Below are 17,157 nucleotides of genomic sequence, written 5' to 3'. Positions count from 1 at the left end.
CAGCAGAAAACCAAAATATTAACAGAATAAATTACTTCAAATTAGACATGTGCTGCTGAACTATTCTAAGGTATTTGGAATATTAACAAACTTGGACTTGGCTAAGGATCATTAACAGCATTGTCCTCTGAGCATATTCTTCGAATAATAACCTTTAGAGTTTGCTTTCAACTACCCAAGCACTAGCATCTTCAGCATCCTGCAAAGAAAGCAAGGCGTGGGTTTTGCCAGCTTTTCAAAGCTTTTTCCGTGATACCTGTAGTCAGCAACAGCTCACCCTGGGGACAGTGCCAGAACTCGTGGCTGCCTCCACCCCTCGCCTGCCAGAGTCGGCAATGCCAGTTCCAGCATGACCCAGACAGCTGAAGAATGTCAGGAAGGCAGAAGTGGCTCTTTTCTCTGCCTGGGAGAAGGAAAAGACCCACTTCCTCCTCTCCAAGGATGCTGCCCTCCAACCAAGAAGAGCTGCCAAGACCCAAGGTCAAGCTTGTCACACATGTTAGTGGTAGAAAGAATTACGAATAACATATAAACCTGTGAGGAAGTCCTCCTTACTTTCAGGGACTGGGCTCTCTCACATGCTGCTAATATGCCATGGTTCTGTTTCCTGAACACAAGTGTAATTCTTTTCAAATACTATTGTTATTGTTAATCTTTAAGAAGATAATGCATTCACATGTTCAAAACAAACAAGATACAAAGAGAAAAATCTCATTTCTACCCTTGCCTTCCATCTACCTAGTTTCCTCCCTCTTGCCCAGACATTACCACTGTATATAGTTTCTCATCTATTCTTGCAGAATTTATGCAAGAACATGCAAGTGCAAACACATCTTCATATTTCCCCACTTTTTACAGAAAAAAAATAATACCCAAGGCTTACTATTTTGAACCTTGCCTTCTTTCAACCAACAAATGTACCTTAGAACCGTTTCCGAATCGGGACACAGAGAGAGCTGGTCCATTCTTGTTTATAGCTGCATGGTATTCCGGGATAGGATGCACCAATCTGTAGTGACGCTGTTGGTCTTCAGTCTGTTTTTCTGACAGTGAAATGAGTGGCTTTGTTTCAGATACCTAAAAGCTAAGTGAGCCCAGAAACACCAAGAGGATCAATAAAGTTGAACATGCAGAACTTCTGGAGGCTCCCAGAGGGAGGTGATTTAAGAAATATATTATGTTCCATAGAATTGCAAAAGGTTATTTCATATGTCATGTTCTACATTAAGAGCAACCAGAAAGCATCCAAGGGAAATTAGAAAAGAATTCGAACCCAAATCTGGGTTAATTGGGGTAAAGAAAGGAAACACAAGAGGAGTAGAAGACCAGCTTTGTTTCTGTCACTTCCCTTCAGCTCCATCAGATGCCTCTCAGGTCTTAGAGAGACCAAGGCTTGTTCAAATAAGGACCCAAGTGGTCTAATTAGGTGGGAAGGAAAGAGATTGAATAGAGGGGAGGCCACAGAAGATGAGGAGGGCCAGGAGAACCATGTCCATATATTTCTATTCTCAGAGGCTACCCTGTTCCCTAAGGAGTGTTTTCTCGGTCACATTTCCTCCAGGCTGTGATTTTACAAAAGGAAAACTTTCGACTCACAGCTCCATCTCTTTGGGCACAACAATATTTAAAGATACATCTCTGCTTTTCCCCAAGCCTGCAACTGTTGAGTCATGCCGACAGACATTGGTAACGTCACCTTTTGGTCCTCTCAGAAGAGGTCAACAAAGAGGTTTCATCTCTGGCTGGCAATTTACTAATTCATCAGTAAGTACCTTTCACAGTCATTTTAGACTTTAAAACTAAAAGCTCCAAATAGGGGATCCCTGGGTGGCTCAGCAGTTTGACGCCTGCCTTTGGCCTGGGTTGTGATCCTGGAGTTCGGGATCGAGTCCCACATCGGGCTCCCTGCATGGAGCCTGCTTCTCCCTCTGCCTGTGTCTCTGCCTGTGTCTCTGCCTGTGTCTCTCTCTCTCTCTCTCTCTCTGTGTGTCTCTATGAATAAATAAAATCTTTAAATAAATAAAAGAAAAAGAAAAAGAAAAAAAAGAAAAACTGGGGCACCTGAGTGGCTCAGTGTTTGAGCGTCCACCTTCAGCTCAGGGAGTGATCTCAGAGTCCTGGAATTGAGTCTGCATCAGGATCCCTCTGCCTATATCTCTGCCTCTTTCTCTGTGTGTGCCTCTTATGAATAAATAAATAAAATGTTTTTAAAAAACAAAAAATATTCACATTCTTAGACTCAGAAGTGGCACTTCTGAAAGTCAATACTAAAGAAATTTTATACATTTGCTACAGGGATAAAAAGTTATAGGAAACTGGATGTAGCAGGTATTCTCAAATATTTTGATCCCAAGACCCTTTACACTCTTAAAAATTATCAAGTACACCACAGAGCTGTTGTGTATGTGGGCGGTATCTATTAATGTTTGCCAGATTAGAAATTTAAACGGAGAAATTGAACTAGAAACTCAAACGATCACTCAAGGGCTTTTCGTCCAGATGTTCATCACTACCTTAGTATGCAGTAGAAGTGCTTTATGAGTACTTTTCTTTCATCACCCAGAATATTAATAGGACACATACCCAAGGGTTGAAATTTAATAAAACTAATCATTTATTATTTAAACACTTAGCTAAATGATGATTTAAATAAATTATTTTGTTCTTATCTATTTTTTTTTTTAGTTATAAACTATTTTCTAAGTATCTGTTATCACTGCACTATGCAAAATCGAGGGAGGAAAACTGTAAGACCTAAGGGAAAACGGGTTTGGGGTACGACACTCAAAAACTTTGTCAGTGACACAATAAAAATTTAAAAAAGAAAGTTAATATAAAAAAAAAGCACAGTTTTACACAAGTTCAATGTCCATTTTATAATTATGGTACGCTACCTGGAAAGAGACCTGCAGCTTGCTGTGGAAGCTGGCATCTCCCTGCCTGCCAAGTTGCCAACAGATTCACAGGCCCATCACCCTGTGTGGGAGAGGCACAAAACCACGGGCAGAAAATAGAGAGGGAAAGGTGAAATAAGGAGAAGAAGATGAGCAAGAGAACAGGGAGGACAAAATAGGCTGAGAGGAAAGAGGGAAAAATTAAAGACAGGTGCTCGCCTGGCCTGGCCAGGGTGCCAAGGGTGTGGGCACCAGGGTGTCGGGGGAAACAAAGGTTGCAGGTTGCAATTATCATGAAATTATGGAAGGAGGGTTATCTGAATTGGGACAAAGAGCTGTATGCGCCAGACGTTGATGGCTGTGGCTCCTGTCCTCGGGCAGATGTTGTGCACTTGCATACACGGCCAGGTGCGTTTTTTGGTGTGTGTGTGTGTGTGTGTGTGTGTGTGTGTGTGTGTATGTTCACCTGATGTTTCTCCTGGAAGAAATTATGAGTGTGCAGACTTATTCAAGTTGCTTCCTTGTGCAACTGTGTTGGAACATATTGACATTTTCAAAGCAAATGTTGTACCAAGAACTGACTCCATTTAGATGGTTCTCCTAAGTCTGGAAATGTACACCATGGTGACATTAGTTGTATCTCAGTATAGGATTACAAGCGACTTAAATTTTCTTCTTTCCACTCATGTATATTTGCTAAGTTTCCTTCCAGCAACATGTATCGATTTATAATCAGAAATTGTGAAAAAAATTGTTTTTAAATTTAAAAATCCAGCTAAAAATTGTGAAGTAATTCTAGAAATCAACTAAAAACTATGATCCTGATCCCTGGGCCAACCAAAAACTGTTAGTCGCCAACTGATCTAAGTATCACCCCGGAGCTTTATTCCACATCCTCTAGCTCACATACTCAAGACGTGAAACTACCAGGAACCTGAGAACTTGTCTTGCCCAGTCTCCTCGTTTTAGGAAATGGAAACCTCAGGAGGTGAAATGACCTGCCCAAGGTCACACAACAGTTGGTGACAAAGCTGGACCAAAATCACAAAGTCTCCCAGCTTTTAATTTAATTATTCGTTTCACTCCTCACTTGCTTTTTTTTTTTTTTTAATAGTCACAGAAGTATTGTAGCATTGGGATTGATTTACACAATACAGAGTAAACAAATCATTTCAGTCTGAAGAAATCTAACAAAACAAGACAAAACAAAAGAAAATTGTCAACTAGGTGAAAAATAAAATCATGCCAACTTCTTGTTTCACACTGTATAGACAAAACAGTCAGTAATTACGTGGATGTTTCCCTTTCCAACTAGTTGCTTTGGTGTTAAGTTCTCATGGTCTCTAAGTTAGAAAAACCAAACACCATGGAGGTAGGAGGAAAAAGGAAGGGAAATCTTTGCTAAAGGCAAATTAAAACCTTCAAAACCCTACTACCTGGATAAATAACTTGATTTGGACATTAGATCTGACTGCACTTGCCAGGAACAGTTAACAACCTAGACTACATTGGAAAACAGATCCGTTGAGAAGTCTGCTCTGCATGATATGAATACGAGGTATTCACAAATTCCGTGCATTTAAGTGTCTTCGGTCAACAATCTAATAGCAAACATGGAGCACTTTTATGCCTCTTCAAAGAAAAAACTGAATTGTATCTCAATGACACTGAGGTGGTTTCATTTACCTGCCTTAAATTGATTACCTGTGATCAACCGAAGAAAATTTTCAATTTGCTTTTAATATGCAGTGATTCTGCGTACAACTCATTGGGCCAACGCCTCAGTAACTGTATCAGAGAATAAGTATGCCTTTTGAATTAGAAAGGAGGGCAGCCCAGGTGGCTCAGCGGTTTAGCGCCACCTTCAGCCCAGGGCATGATCCTGGAGACCCGGGATCGAGTCTCATGTCCGGCTCCCTGCGTGGAGCCTGCTTCTCCCTCTGCCTGTGTCTCTGCCTCTCTCTCTCTCTGTCTCTCATGAATAAATAAATAAAATTTGTAAAAGAAAGGATGGAAAACCTGTCCAGGCCCAATACTGGGGCTCTTTAAACCCTGATGGGAACTAGTGAAAGACACTGACCTCCAACCTTAACATTTAGGTGACCAGCAGCCTCTGGTTGCCCTAACCATTCACCAGCAAGATTACCAGGCAAACAGGCTACAACAATTCAGGACCCAGAGCCAACTGCAATGACACTTGCTCCCAGTGTAGTCACCACCATCTCGCTTTAGAAAGAAGGAAGTCAGAATTATTTTTAAGAAGTCGGAGACTTGGCAGCTGTTTGCTGAGGTGCGCTTATTCACGTAATGCATATGTAGAAAAACAGCCCAAGAGGCCACCATGGTGAGAAGATCGAGGCTTCCCAGTCTCACCAAACGTCAGGCTGTCTGATGTCTAAGGGCCCTGTTTTTCCCTTAAATAATATTAATAATAATGAAAAAAATTAAGTTTACAGCAGAATCCCGTCATTCATCGAAACATTGTATTGTACACTTTAAATATATACATTTTTTATTTGTTGAGTACACCTCAATAAAGCTGGAAAAAGTAAACAATGGATATTTAAAGTACTCAATGACCAAAAGAACCCAAATCTTTTTTTTTTAAGATTTATTTTGGGGGGCATCTGGGTGGCTCAGTTGGTTAAGCATCTGTCTTTGGCTCGGGTCATGATCTCAGGGTTCTGGGATCAAACCCCACACGGGGCTCCCTACTCAACCTGCTTCTCCCTCTGCCCTTTCCCCCATGCTCTGTCTCGCTATCTCTGTCTCTCTCTCAAATATATAAATAAAATCTTTTTTAAAAAAATTTCTTTTTAAGTAATCTCTACACTCAGCCTGGGGCTCAAACTCACGACCCCAAGATTAACAGTCACATTCTCACCAACTGAGCCAGCCAGGCGCCCCACCCAAATCTTTCTTGCTGTGAATATATGCCTTTATATAATTGGAATGCAATTGTGTAGCCTGCTTTTTTCACTTTGCACCATATGCTCATAATTTCCCCACAACTTCTTAAATTATTGAGAGACATTGTTTTAAATGGTTATAGAAGATGTTATTATATACTTAGTATACTCCCAGTTTATTTTTTTCATTTTCCCAGGATCAGACATTAAGGTGGCTTCAAATTTTCTTTATTACAAATACCTAAGAAATAAGCATATTTAAACATACATTGTTGACTGTATATTTTCTTTGTCTAATAGCTTTCTTAATTTAAACTAATCATCATAAAAACCCAATGAAGTAAGTTCAAATGAAGAAATGTTGTGGAGAGGAATAAGGGATTTGATCAAGGTCACACAGTCAGTAAATAGAAGAGCACAGATCTGAAACTAGACTACCACCGTGTCTTAGAAGGGCATGCCATTTTTTAAGGATTTTTGGTAATGATCACTAAGTTATTTTAGTATTTCCAAGAAAGAACAAATCAATTCATATTCTCTAAAGAATTGTCTGGGACGCCTGGGTGGCTCAGCAGTTGAGCGTCTGCCTTCCGCTCAGGGTGTGATCCCGGGATCCTGGGATTGAGTCCCACATCAGGCTCCCTGCATGGAGCCTGCTTCTCTCTTTGCCTGTGTCTCTGCCTCTCTCTGTGTGTCTCTCATGAATAAATAAATAAATCTTAAAAAAAAAAAAAAGAACTGTCTGACCCAGATGTTATGATTTAAAGGCTTCCATTTCTCAAATATACCAATGTTATGATATTTAAAATAGAAAATTCTTTTTATGCCATCATGAAAGAAATGTCGGGCAAGTAGTATCAAACTGCATGGTATCCATATACCTATTCAACACAAACCTCCTTTTAACAACCTGCAGGGAAAGAGAAAGACCCACCAATACTCAAAAAAGCCTACATTTCCACTTAGGAAGATGTTACCATGCCACATGCGCGCGCTATCAGGTGGTTTGGCACCCAAACAATGTTTTTTCACTTAAACATGCTGAATTAATCGATATGAGGAAGATATGCTAAATATTCTAAAGCACATCCAAATAGCTATAAAAATTGGGCCTAAATTATTGAAAGGATAGATAAATTGTCATATATTCATGCAATAAAATACTCTACAGCAGTAATAATAGATGAATGTCATTAACAATTTTGAGAGGATAAAGCTAAACGCAAATGTGCACACTGTGAAACTCCATTTATATAAGGCTCAAATATGGGTAAAAATCATCTATGGTTTTGGGAAGTAAGTTTAGTTACCTCTGTGGAGGTTTAGATAGGGTTTGGCGACCAAGAGAACATAAGGTAGGCTTCTGAGGTGTGGTAATATTCTATTTTTGCTCTCGCTGCTATTTATGAGAGTATACACCTGTTCTGTGAGGATTCACTGAGATCTGCCCTCATGACATGTGCAGTTTTCTGATATATGTCCTATTTCAACTTTTTGAAACTGAGCCCAAGTTAAAATACATGCAGAAGTAAAGCAAATGGTCACTTAAATAGCCTCTTGTAATAGAACTGAGGGATATCACCAATGTAATAAAAACACACAACAAAATCTCATATTAAGGAAGCTGGTTGCTAGATTTTGGAAGGATGACTTTTTTTTTTTTAGGATTTTATTTATTTATTTGACAGAGAGAAGGCACAAACGGGGAGGGGTGAAGGGAGAGGGAGAGGAAGAACAGGCTCCCCACTGATCAGGGAGCCTGATATGGGGGAACTTCATCCCAGGACCTTGGGATCATGACCTGAGTTGGAGGCAGATGCTTAACCAACAGAGCCACCCAGGTATCTCTAGAGGAATGAATTAAAAGTAAAATTGTATTTGAAAGGTTTTAACCCAAAGTGACTTTTGAGGAGAGCTTTTGTCTGAGAGGAAGATTTTTAATTACAAATGTAATTTATTTAATAGAGAATTAATCAAATTTGTGGGTGCCTGGGTGGCTCAGCTGTTTAAACATCTGCCTTCAGCTCGGGTCATGATCCCAAGGTCCTGGGATGGAGCCCCGCATCCGCATCGGGCTCCCTGCTCAGTGGGGAGCCTGCTTCTCCCTCTCCCTCTGCACCTTCTCCCCATTCATCCTCTCTCTCTCTCTCTCTCTCTCAAATAAATAAATAAATAAAAATCTTTAAAAAGAAAAAAAAGAACTATTTATATTTTCCATTCTTATGCCAGTTTTAGTAAGTGATTTCTTTTAAGGAATTTGTCCATTTCATATAACTTATTGAGTTATTGACATTCGTTGTCCATAACATTTTTTTACTCTCCTATTATCCTTCTAATGTCTATATTTCAAATCTTTAGTAATGTCACATCTTTTATTCCTGATATTGGTGATTTCTATAATTTTTTCTTGCTGAATCTACCTAGAGTTTTGTCAATCATATAGACATTTTTCAAAGAAAATGTTTAACTTTCAAAGGAAGCATCATCATCTTTTATAGTACATTTTATTGATTTTTGTTCTTATTTGTGGTAAATTTAATAAATTACTAAATTAATTATAGTATTAAATTTAATTACATTAAATAAAACACTATAATTTGTTTTTTAAAACACTATAATTTAAAAGAAACAGAAATTGTCACACTTGGTTTAAAAAGCAATATTCAGCTATTTGATGCCTGAAAAAAAAATCACTTTAGGGGCACCTGGGTGGCTCAGTTAGTTATACATCTGACTCTTGGTTTCAGCTCAGGTCATGATCTCTGGCCCATGGGATCGAGCTTCATGTCAGGGTCTACTTGAGATTCTTTCTCTCTTCTTCTCCCTCCTTTCCTCTCCCCATTTTCAATCACTCTCTATCTCTCAAATAAATAAGTAAAATATTTTTTAAAAACTTATTTTAAATATATAGGCACAGGTAGGTTTAAAGTAAGAGGATGAGAAAGATAGAAAGCATAAGAATTTGGGAATGTCTTTATTAATATCAGACAGATTTTAGAACAAGGAACATTATCAGGATAGAGAGATTCCATAACAGAATATCGACTCATCAAGAAAACATAATAATACTGAATGTATAATGCACTCATGAGCAAAGTTTCGAAGTTCATAAAGCAAAAACTTTTAGAGTATAAAAGGAAAAACAAATTCATATAATTGGCAATTTCAATACTCCTTCCTTAATAGTTGATAGAACAAATAGATAAGAAATCAGAAAGGAAAGACACCTGCATGGCTCAGTTAGCTAAGCATCTCACTCTTGGTTTCAGCTCAGGTTATGATCTCAGGGTTGTAGAATCCAGCCATGTTGGGCTCTATGCTGCACATGGAGCCTGCTTGAGATTCTCTCTCCCTCTCTTTCTGCCCCTCCTTCCTCCAAAGAAAAGAAAGAAGTCAGAAAAGATATAGAAAACTAGAACAATACTTCCAGCAAACTAGACCTATTGACAATTATAGAGCGCTCCATTTAGCAATATAAAAATGACTTTTTAGACATTTTTAGAATGTCTCTATGGAGGATACAGACAATTACATACTAAAATATCTCATCAGGAAAAACTACAGACCAAAAGTTAAAAAAAAAAAAAAATCTGGATCAAAAACCATGGTTTTCAAACTTGGCTGTACATTAGAATTATCTGGGAAATTTTAAAAAATCTAATGCCCAGATCACTCTCCAGACCAATCTGATCAGAATCAGGTAAAAGAGGTGGTGACCACATTAACCCAAGAGGGCTAGTTCTGGGTGAAATTGTTAGATAGTGAAGTTTCTCTTGGGAGGAGTTGACTTAACCTTTTTCTTGCTCTACTCTTTTCTGTGAAGCCTTCTTCCTCTCACTCCATCCCATCCCATTAGGAGATAAATACCCTAAAGTGTTTTCCAACTCTGTCTACTTCAAAACCTCCTCTTAGAAAATAATCATCTTTGTCATTTACTTCTTTATACAAATATGTGTCAAAATTCCTTACATTAAGAATTAAACCTCATTTTAAAATCATTATCCTCAATTAAGAGAATTTCAACCATTTACTTATAAATGCAATATAACATTAAAAAACTGTTTTTGGTTTTGTGTTTTGCTTGTCCCTAGAAGATCCTTTAAAGGTATAAGATAGTGATTAGATAGGTAACACCTATTTATAGAATCATAAAATTACAAAGTTAGAAAGAATCAAAGTTGAGATGCCTGGCTGGCTCAGTCAATGGAGCTTGGGGACTTCATCTCAGGGTTGTAAATTCAAGCCCCATGATGGGTGTAGAGATTACTTAGAAACAATGTAAAAAAAAAAAAAAAAAAGAAGAAGAAGAAGAAGAAAGAAAGAAGGGAAGAAAGAAGAAAAAAGAAAAGAAAAGAAAAGAAAAAAAGAAAAGAAAAGAATCCAAGCAAAAACTTCATTTATCTCCATATCCCAAGTATAACCCTACCCATCTAAGAAGTGATTGTCTAGCTTTTGCTTAAATAGCTATGACAAAACTTCTTTCCTCATTCTAGCTTTAGTGAAGCTTAATTAAAATAAAGATTTTCATTTCTTACATAATCATTGCACATAATGATTTTGAAAATTATGGAACAAAATACAAATTGTTAATGATATCTTATTAATTTTAAAAATTACTGTAAGATGACTATAGTAAGATGACTAAAGAGTTACAACTCCAGTACCAAGTGCTATCAATTGACCAAAATGACTTAACCTCTCTAGGCATCAGTTCACCCATCTGTAAAATGAGGACAATAATACTATCACATTTGCAAATTTGTTAAGACAAACTTTAATGAGTTAATATAAATAAAATTTTTGGGACAATGCCTAGAACAATTTTGGCTGGTTTGATTATATGATTGCTTGGGGCTTCTCAGAGTAGCATAATGAAAAGACACCAGCTCTTTCCAGGCGGCCATGGGTTAGCAGGATCAGCCATGGTGTAAGAGAACACAGGTCCACATGACTCTCAACCACTTCTGAACCATACCGTGGCTGCAACTCTAAAAGAAGGTTTGCAAACTGACAAGTACCAGCAGAGAATAAGATAATTGAACAACTGAGGCAATTAAAGGTAATCAATTGAGATTCTTTTTTTTCTCCTTTGTTAAACAATTTTTATTGCAGTTATAATGTTGTAATTAGAGATTAAAAGAAAATAATTTTTTAAAGCCTACCCTTATTTTGGATAGGAATTTCCATCCATAGTATCCATTGAGGTCCTCGTGAACCTTTTGCAATAAACCTCTCTATTGTTTGAATATTTGTGCCCCTCCTGCAAAACTCTTATATTGATATTCTAACAACAAGGATGCTGATATTAGCAGGTGGGGGCTTAAATCATGAGGGTGGAGCCCTTGGGAGTGCAATTAGTGTCTTATAAAAGAGACTCCAGGAAGATTCTTAGCCCCTTTTACCATGTGGGGATGCAAAGAGAAGTCTGTGACCCGGAAGAGGGCCTCCTATAACCATGATGGCACCATGATCCTGGACTTCCAACCTCTGGAACTGTAAGAAAAAAGTTTCATCGTTTATAGCCACCCCGTCTGTGGTATTTTGTTAAGGCAGCCCAAACAGATGAAGAAATTCTTTCTTGCTCAGAGCACTTTACATCTGTTAATTCTCCTTTGTTTCTGCCATTTGGAGAAGAGTTTTCTAGGCAAAAGCCTCCTGCTTTTATGTCCTTAAGTGTAATTTATTAGTATAAAAATATTTACCATATTACTAATTATTCTTCAAATAAATTTTCATAGCTTCATGCTGCATCATGATTTACTTCTAAGCTCCTATTGTTGGGCATTTAATTCACTTCCATTTTTCACTCAGAATAAAAAGCTAATGAACATCTTTGCTGATAAATTTGTGGGTTCATTTATGACTATTCCCTCAAGGTACTAGGCCACATGTCTGTAATGCCATGTTGTTAATAGCCTGGATGACATCAGCATTTTGGGCAACAGCCTGAACACACTGCTTATTCACATGGAGCTTTGGTCAACCCAAAGAGCCCTCTTTTTCACACTTGTTACTGTTTAACCACATATCCTCCGCTCGGCCAAAAACATTTTGTTTGTAACCCATCATTCTAAGCCTATCAAGATTATTTTTTCAAATTTTTAGTGCTTAGTTTGCAGAGTTTTCAATGTAGGCACTCTCACAGATATATACAGAAAATATTTGCTTGCTCACAAATCAAAAAAGAGAAAAAAATTTTTTTTGTAGAATTAACACCACACAGTTTTCAAACTTTGCTGGAACCCCCACCTTATAAAAGGAGCTTCTGTGTTGCGGTATCTGCTTCCCCACATCCATTCCCTCCCATGCTTCACGGAGTAAGACTCTCTTTAAGACATTCTAGGGATCCCTGGGTGGCGCAGCGGTTTGGCGCCAGCCTCTGGCCCAGGGCGCGATCCTGGAGACCCGGAATCGAATCCCACGTCGGCTCCCGGTGCATGGAGCCTGCTTCTCCCGCTGCCTGTGTCTCTGCGCCTCTCTCTCTCTCTGTGACTATCATAAATAAATAAAAATTAAAAAAAAAAAAAAAGACATTCTAGAAGTCTGGGCTACATCAGCCTCCCCTCCTCTAGCATGTCCTGGCTTTCTCCCAAATCAGAAGGTTCATAGCCTTTCGGGGATGCCTAAAATGCCACCTCCTTATGTCCATTTTCAATCTTTCTTTCATGTCTAGCTGTGTCTTTTTTTTTTTTTTTTTTTTAGATTTTATTTATTTATTCATGAGAGACACAGAGAGAGAGAGAGAGAGAGAGAGGCAGAGGGAGAAGGCAGGCTCCACGCAGGGAGCCCGATGCAGAACTTGATCCAGGGACTCCAAGATCACATCCTGGGCGGAAGGCAGGCGCTAAACTGCTGGGCCCCCAGGGATCCCCCTAGGTGCCTCCTTAATGTGAAATCATCAGAGGAAAGAGCTCTATTTTGGCAATACCAAATGGGGTGGCCCCTATTAGGCGACTATTAACATCAATGCAGCTCTGACTTCAGCAAATATTTATTGTGGGCCTACTATACACACTGCTTCAAGCTTAGACACTCTGATTTCTCTGAAGATACAAAAAAGCTGCTTCCTCCAAAGAGCTCAGAGTTCAGCGGGTTTGTATCGAATGGGGTGATGAAGTAGAAAAATTCAGCAGGGAATAATTCACAAATTATCTAGGAAGCCAAGTATTAAGTTCTCAAAGGTAATGATTGCCAAGAATAGCCTCACCACACTCTTCTTGGCAGAGGTGACCACTCCTCTTTTGTACTAGACTGTTCCGTGCCGGTACCCCTCGCAGAGCACTTATCTTACCTTTGAAATTACTTGAGCTCATGTCTGTCTCCCCCCACCAAACTCAGTGCCCCAATTCCCTCCTGCGCACCAAGGACCAATGCGGTACCTGAATAAAGTAGGTACTCAGCAGGTGTTCACCGAAGGTGTACACGTTTAAATCTATATGCAACTGCCATAGGGAAAATGACTTGAAAAAACAAATACCTGCCACCTTAAAATCTGCGACAAACTTTTTAAAAACAGTAATTAACAGTAGCCCCGAAAAGAAAATGAAAATTACTTTGAAATCGTATGGCTAAACTGTCATTCTCCCTATTTTACAACTTTGCAATCACTTTATGGATTTCCCAGCCAAGTATTTGTGTCTGGGTGGTGAAACCCATGGAAGTAAAATAAATGTAAATGCCAAGGAATCTGGGTGACATATTCACATCAGATTTCAGAAGAGAAAGAATAAAAGCTTACAAGTGCTAATCTAACTCCAAACTGACAAAATAAAGACAAATTAATGTAGGCTCTCTGGAAAGTCTGGAGCTGAGTAAGCTATAATGCTTGAAAAAAAATAGGTAAACAGTCCCTTCTTCTGGTCATTATCTTCTGAAGTGCATGAGACATTAAATAAACAGTCATATTATGTTCAAAATACTCCTAAGATGAAAAAGACTGTCAACCAAGCATTTGCAAAAGATAATGGCAAAGAAAAGACAACATCGTAGAAGTAAGACATCCGGAAAATAAAATCATTTAGCAGCCTTTCAGAACTGACAGATTCTGAAGGAGGCAGGTTTCTTCCTACCCAATTTTTTTTAAAGAAAAAAAGCTTATGAAAAATGATTTTTTGTTGTTGTTTATTTATTTATCTTGGTGTCTTAAGGGCTGAAGAGGATTTGTGACCTGTTAGTCTAGCTCTCCCTTCTTCCCCACTGGCAGGTGAAGAAACTGAGGCCTTAGTGACCTTTCAAAGTCAAGAGCAGGGCAAGGCCTGGGGTCCCAGTCTAGAGCTTATGGTCCAATGCCCTGGCTCACAACAAACACATTGGCATCCCCTGAACTTGACTCACGGGGCCATGCTCAAAGGCTTAGGGAAAACTTTGGGGGCTGTTAAAAAACAAGACCACACAACAAGTAAATACACTAGACTGGATCCTGTATTGGGGGCAAATTCTGTGAAGGACATTATTAAAATAATTTTTAAAATTTTAATATCAGTAATAGAATTTAATTTATGTTAAATGTTCTGAGTTTACAATTACCATGGTTATGTGAGAAAATGTCTTTTTTCATAGGAGATACATGTTTAAATTTTTCAGGCATAAAGAGGCATAATGGCCTGGAGTTTGTTCTTGAATGGTTTGGAAAAAATACATTTTTTAAAGAGAAAGAAATAAAACAGATTTGACAAAATATTAGCAATTAGTGAATCTGGGTAAAGGATATACTGGGATTCTTCTTTTTTTTTTTTAAGACTTTGTTTTTAGGCTCTGTGCTCCTCCTTGCTGGACAGACAGCTGCATCTTCTGGTGCAGTGCCAGCTGTGTCCCCAAGACACGATGGTGAAGGTCGGAGTGAACAGATTTGGCCGTATTGGGCACCTGGTCACCAAGGCTGCTTTTAACTCTGGCAAAGTGGATATTGTCACCATCAATGACCCCTTCATTGACCTTGACGACGTGGTGTACATATTCCAGTATGATTCTACCCTCAGCCAATTCCACGGCACAGTCAAGGCTGAGAACAGGAAACTTGTCATCAACGGGAAGTCCATCTCCATCTTCCAGGAGTGAGATCCCGCCAACATCAAATGGGGTGATGCTGGTGCTGAATATGTTGTGGAGTCCATTGGAGTCTTCACCATCATGGAGAAGGCTGGGGCTCACTTGAAGGGCAGGGCCAAGAGGGTCATCATCTCTGCTCCTTCTGCTGATGCCCCCATGTTTGTGATGGGCGTGAACCACGAGAAGTATGACAACTCCCTCAAGATTGTCAGCAATGCCTCCTGCACCACCAACTGCTTGGCTCCTCTAGCCAAAGTCACCCATGACCACTTCGGCATCATGGAGGGCCTCATGACCATCGTCCATGCCACCACTGCCACCCAGAAGACAGTGGATGGCCCCTCTGGGAAGCTGTGGCATGCGGCCAAGGGGCTGCCCAGAGCATCATCCCTGCTTCCATTGGCGCCGCCAAGGCTGTGGGCAAGGTCATCCCTGACCTGAATGGGAAGCTCACTGGCATGGCCTTCCGTGTCCCCACCCCCAACGTGTCAGTTGTGAATCTGACCTGCCGCCTGGAGAAAGCTGCCAAATATGACGACATCAAGAAGGTGGTGAAGCAAGCATCGGAGGACCCCCTCAAGGGAATCCTGGGCTACACTGAGGACCAGGTTGTCTCCTGCGACTTCAACAGTGACACCCACTCTTCCACCTTCGACACCAGGGCTGGCATTGCCCTCAATGACCACTTTGTCAAGCTCATTTCCTGGTATGAAAATGAATTCAGCTACAGCAACCGGCTGGTGGACCTCATGGTCCACATGGCCTCCAAGGAGTAAGAGCCTCCTGGACCACCAGCCCCAGCAAGAACAAAAGGAAGAGAGAGGCCCTCAGCTGTTGGGGAGTCCCTGCCCCAACTTAATCCCCCAACACACTGAGAATCTCCTGACCTCCAATTTACATCCCAGACCCCGAGGAAAGGGAGGTGCTTGGGGAGCCCTACCTTGTCATATACCATCAATAAAGTATACTGTACCCTCCCCCAAAAAAGACTTTGTTTTTAAGTTATCTCTACACCCAACATGGGGTTCAAACTTATAGCCCAGAGATCAAGAGTTACATGTTCTACCACCTGAGCCAGCCAGGCGCCCCCACAGGGATTCTTCATACCACTTTTTACGAGTCTTTTTTGTAAGTTGAAATGATCTCAAAATAAAAGCTTAAAGAATATTTTAAAAACTAGATGTTCTGTATATGTATTCTGGGCCAATAAGCAAAAGTACTTGCATGACCCCATCCTGACCAGGCCTACTCTGAAAGAGAAGGGGACAAGTAGTCCTTCCTTTGTGTGGTGTGCAGGACACAGAAATTCCCAGCAGACAGGATGCTCAGCCACTGAAGTCAGCCAACCCTCCAATCGAGTCAGTATCAACTGGAAATGGCAGGAGCCGAGTCCAGAGGCAACAGAGTTAGTTTGGGGCCCAGGCTCTGGGACCAGACAAGCTTGTAGTCCTAGCTTTTTGCGTCTCACTGGCTCTGTGACTGAGGCAAGTTGCCTGACTTGTCTGCATCTCTGCATTCCCATCAAACAATACCTATATCACAGAGTGATGGTAAGGAAAGGACCTAAAGCACACAGATTTCTAGGCCTGGCACAAAACAAATTTTCAAAGTGGAAATTGTTATCATTATTATCAGGTACTGAGTTTAAATATACAGGCTGGAGCAGCCCCAGTGGTGCAGCGGTTTGGCGCCCGCTTTTGGCCCAGGGCGTGGTCCTGGAGACCCGGGATCGAGTCCCATGTCGGGCTCCCTGCATGGAACTTGCTTTTCCCTCTGCCTGTGTCTCTGCCTCTCTCTCTCTCTCTCTCTGTCTCTATGAATTAATAAATAAAATCATAAATAAATAAATAAATAAATAAATAAATAAATAAACCAGCTGTCAGAAAACATCTCATTCACTCACTCATTTGCATCTTCACTCACATCCACAAACTTCTATTTTGACAAGAACTGTGCCGGACATAGCATGTTCAACAACGTAGGTGATGATTCCCTTCCCAGAGGGCTTACATTGTCGGGGGAATCAGCAGGTGAATAGGCGATCCCACCAAGAGAGAGACCAGGGATGTGAGTGGCCAGCATGAATGAGAAAATTTTCAGCATGGAGGAGGAACCCTGGCACAGGCACTGAAGCCAACCTGCAGGGGCCAAGGAGGAGGTGCCAACTGGGCTGAGATCAGGAGGATGGGTAGGAGTGAGGCAGGCAAAAGTGGGTCAGAGGGAAGCACATTCTAGTCAGTAGGAGCAGAAAATATATGCAGAGGGGTGGTGGTGCCCTTGAGGAAACAGCAGCACAGGCACATATC

At 40.3% G+C, this 17,157-nt stretch overlaps 1 pseudogene; it reads left to right on the top strand.

Annotated features, from left to right (window-relative positions):
• Positions 1 to 14,611: 14,611 nt before the first annotated feature.
• LOC112662708 (glyceraldehyde-3-phosphate dehydrogenase-like) lies at positions 14,612 to 15,733 on the top strand (annotated as a pseudogene).
• Positions 15,734 to 17,157: the final 1,424 nt, after the last annotated feature.

This window comes from Canis lupus, chromosome 34, assembly GCF_003254725.2.
Source record: "Canis lupus dingo isolate Sandy chromosome 34, ASM325472v2, whole genome shotgun sequence".
Lineage (NCBI taxonomy): Eukaryota > Metazoa > Chordata > Mammalia > Carnivora > Canidae > Canis > Canis lupus.
This window is presented reverse-complemented; position numbering and strand designations above follow the sequence as displayed.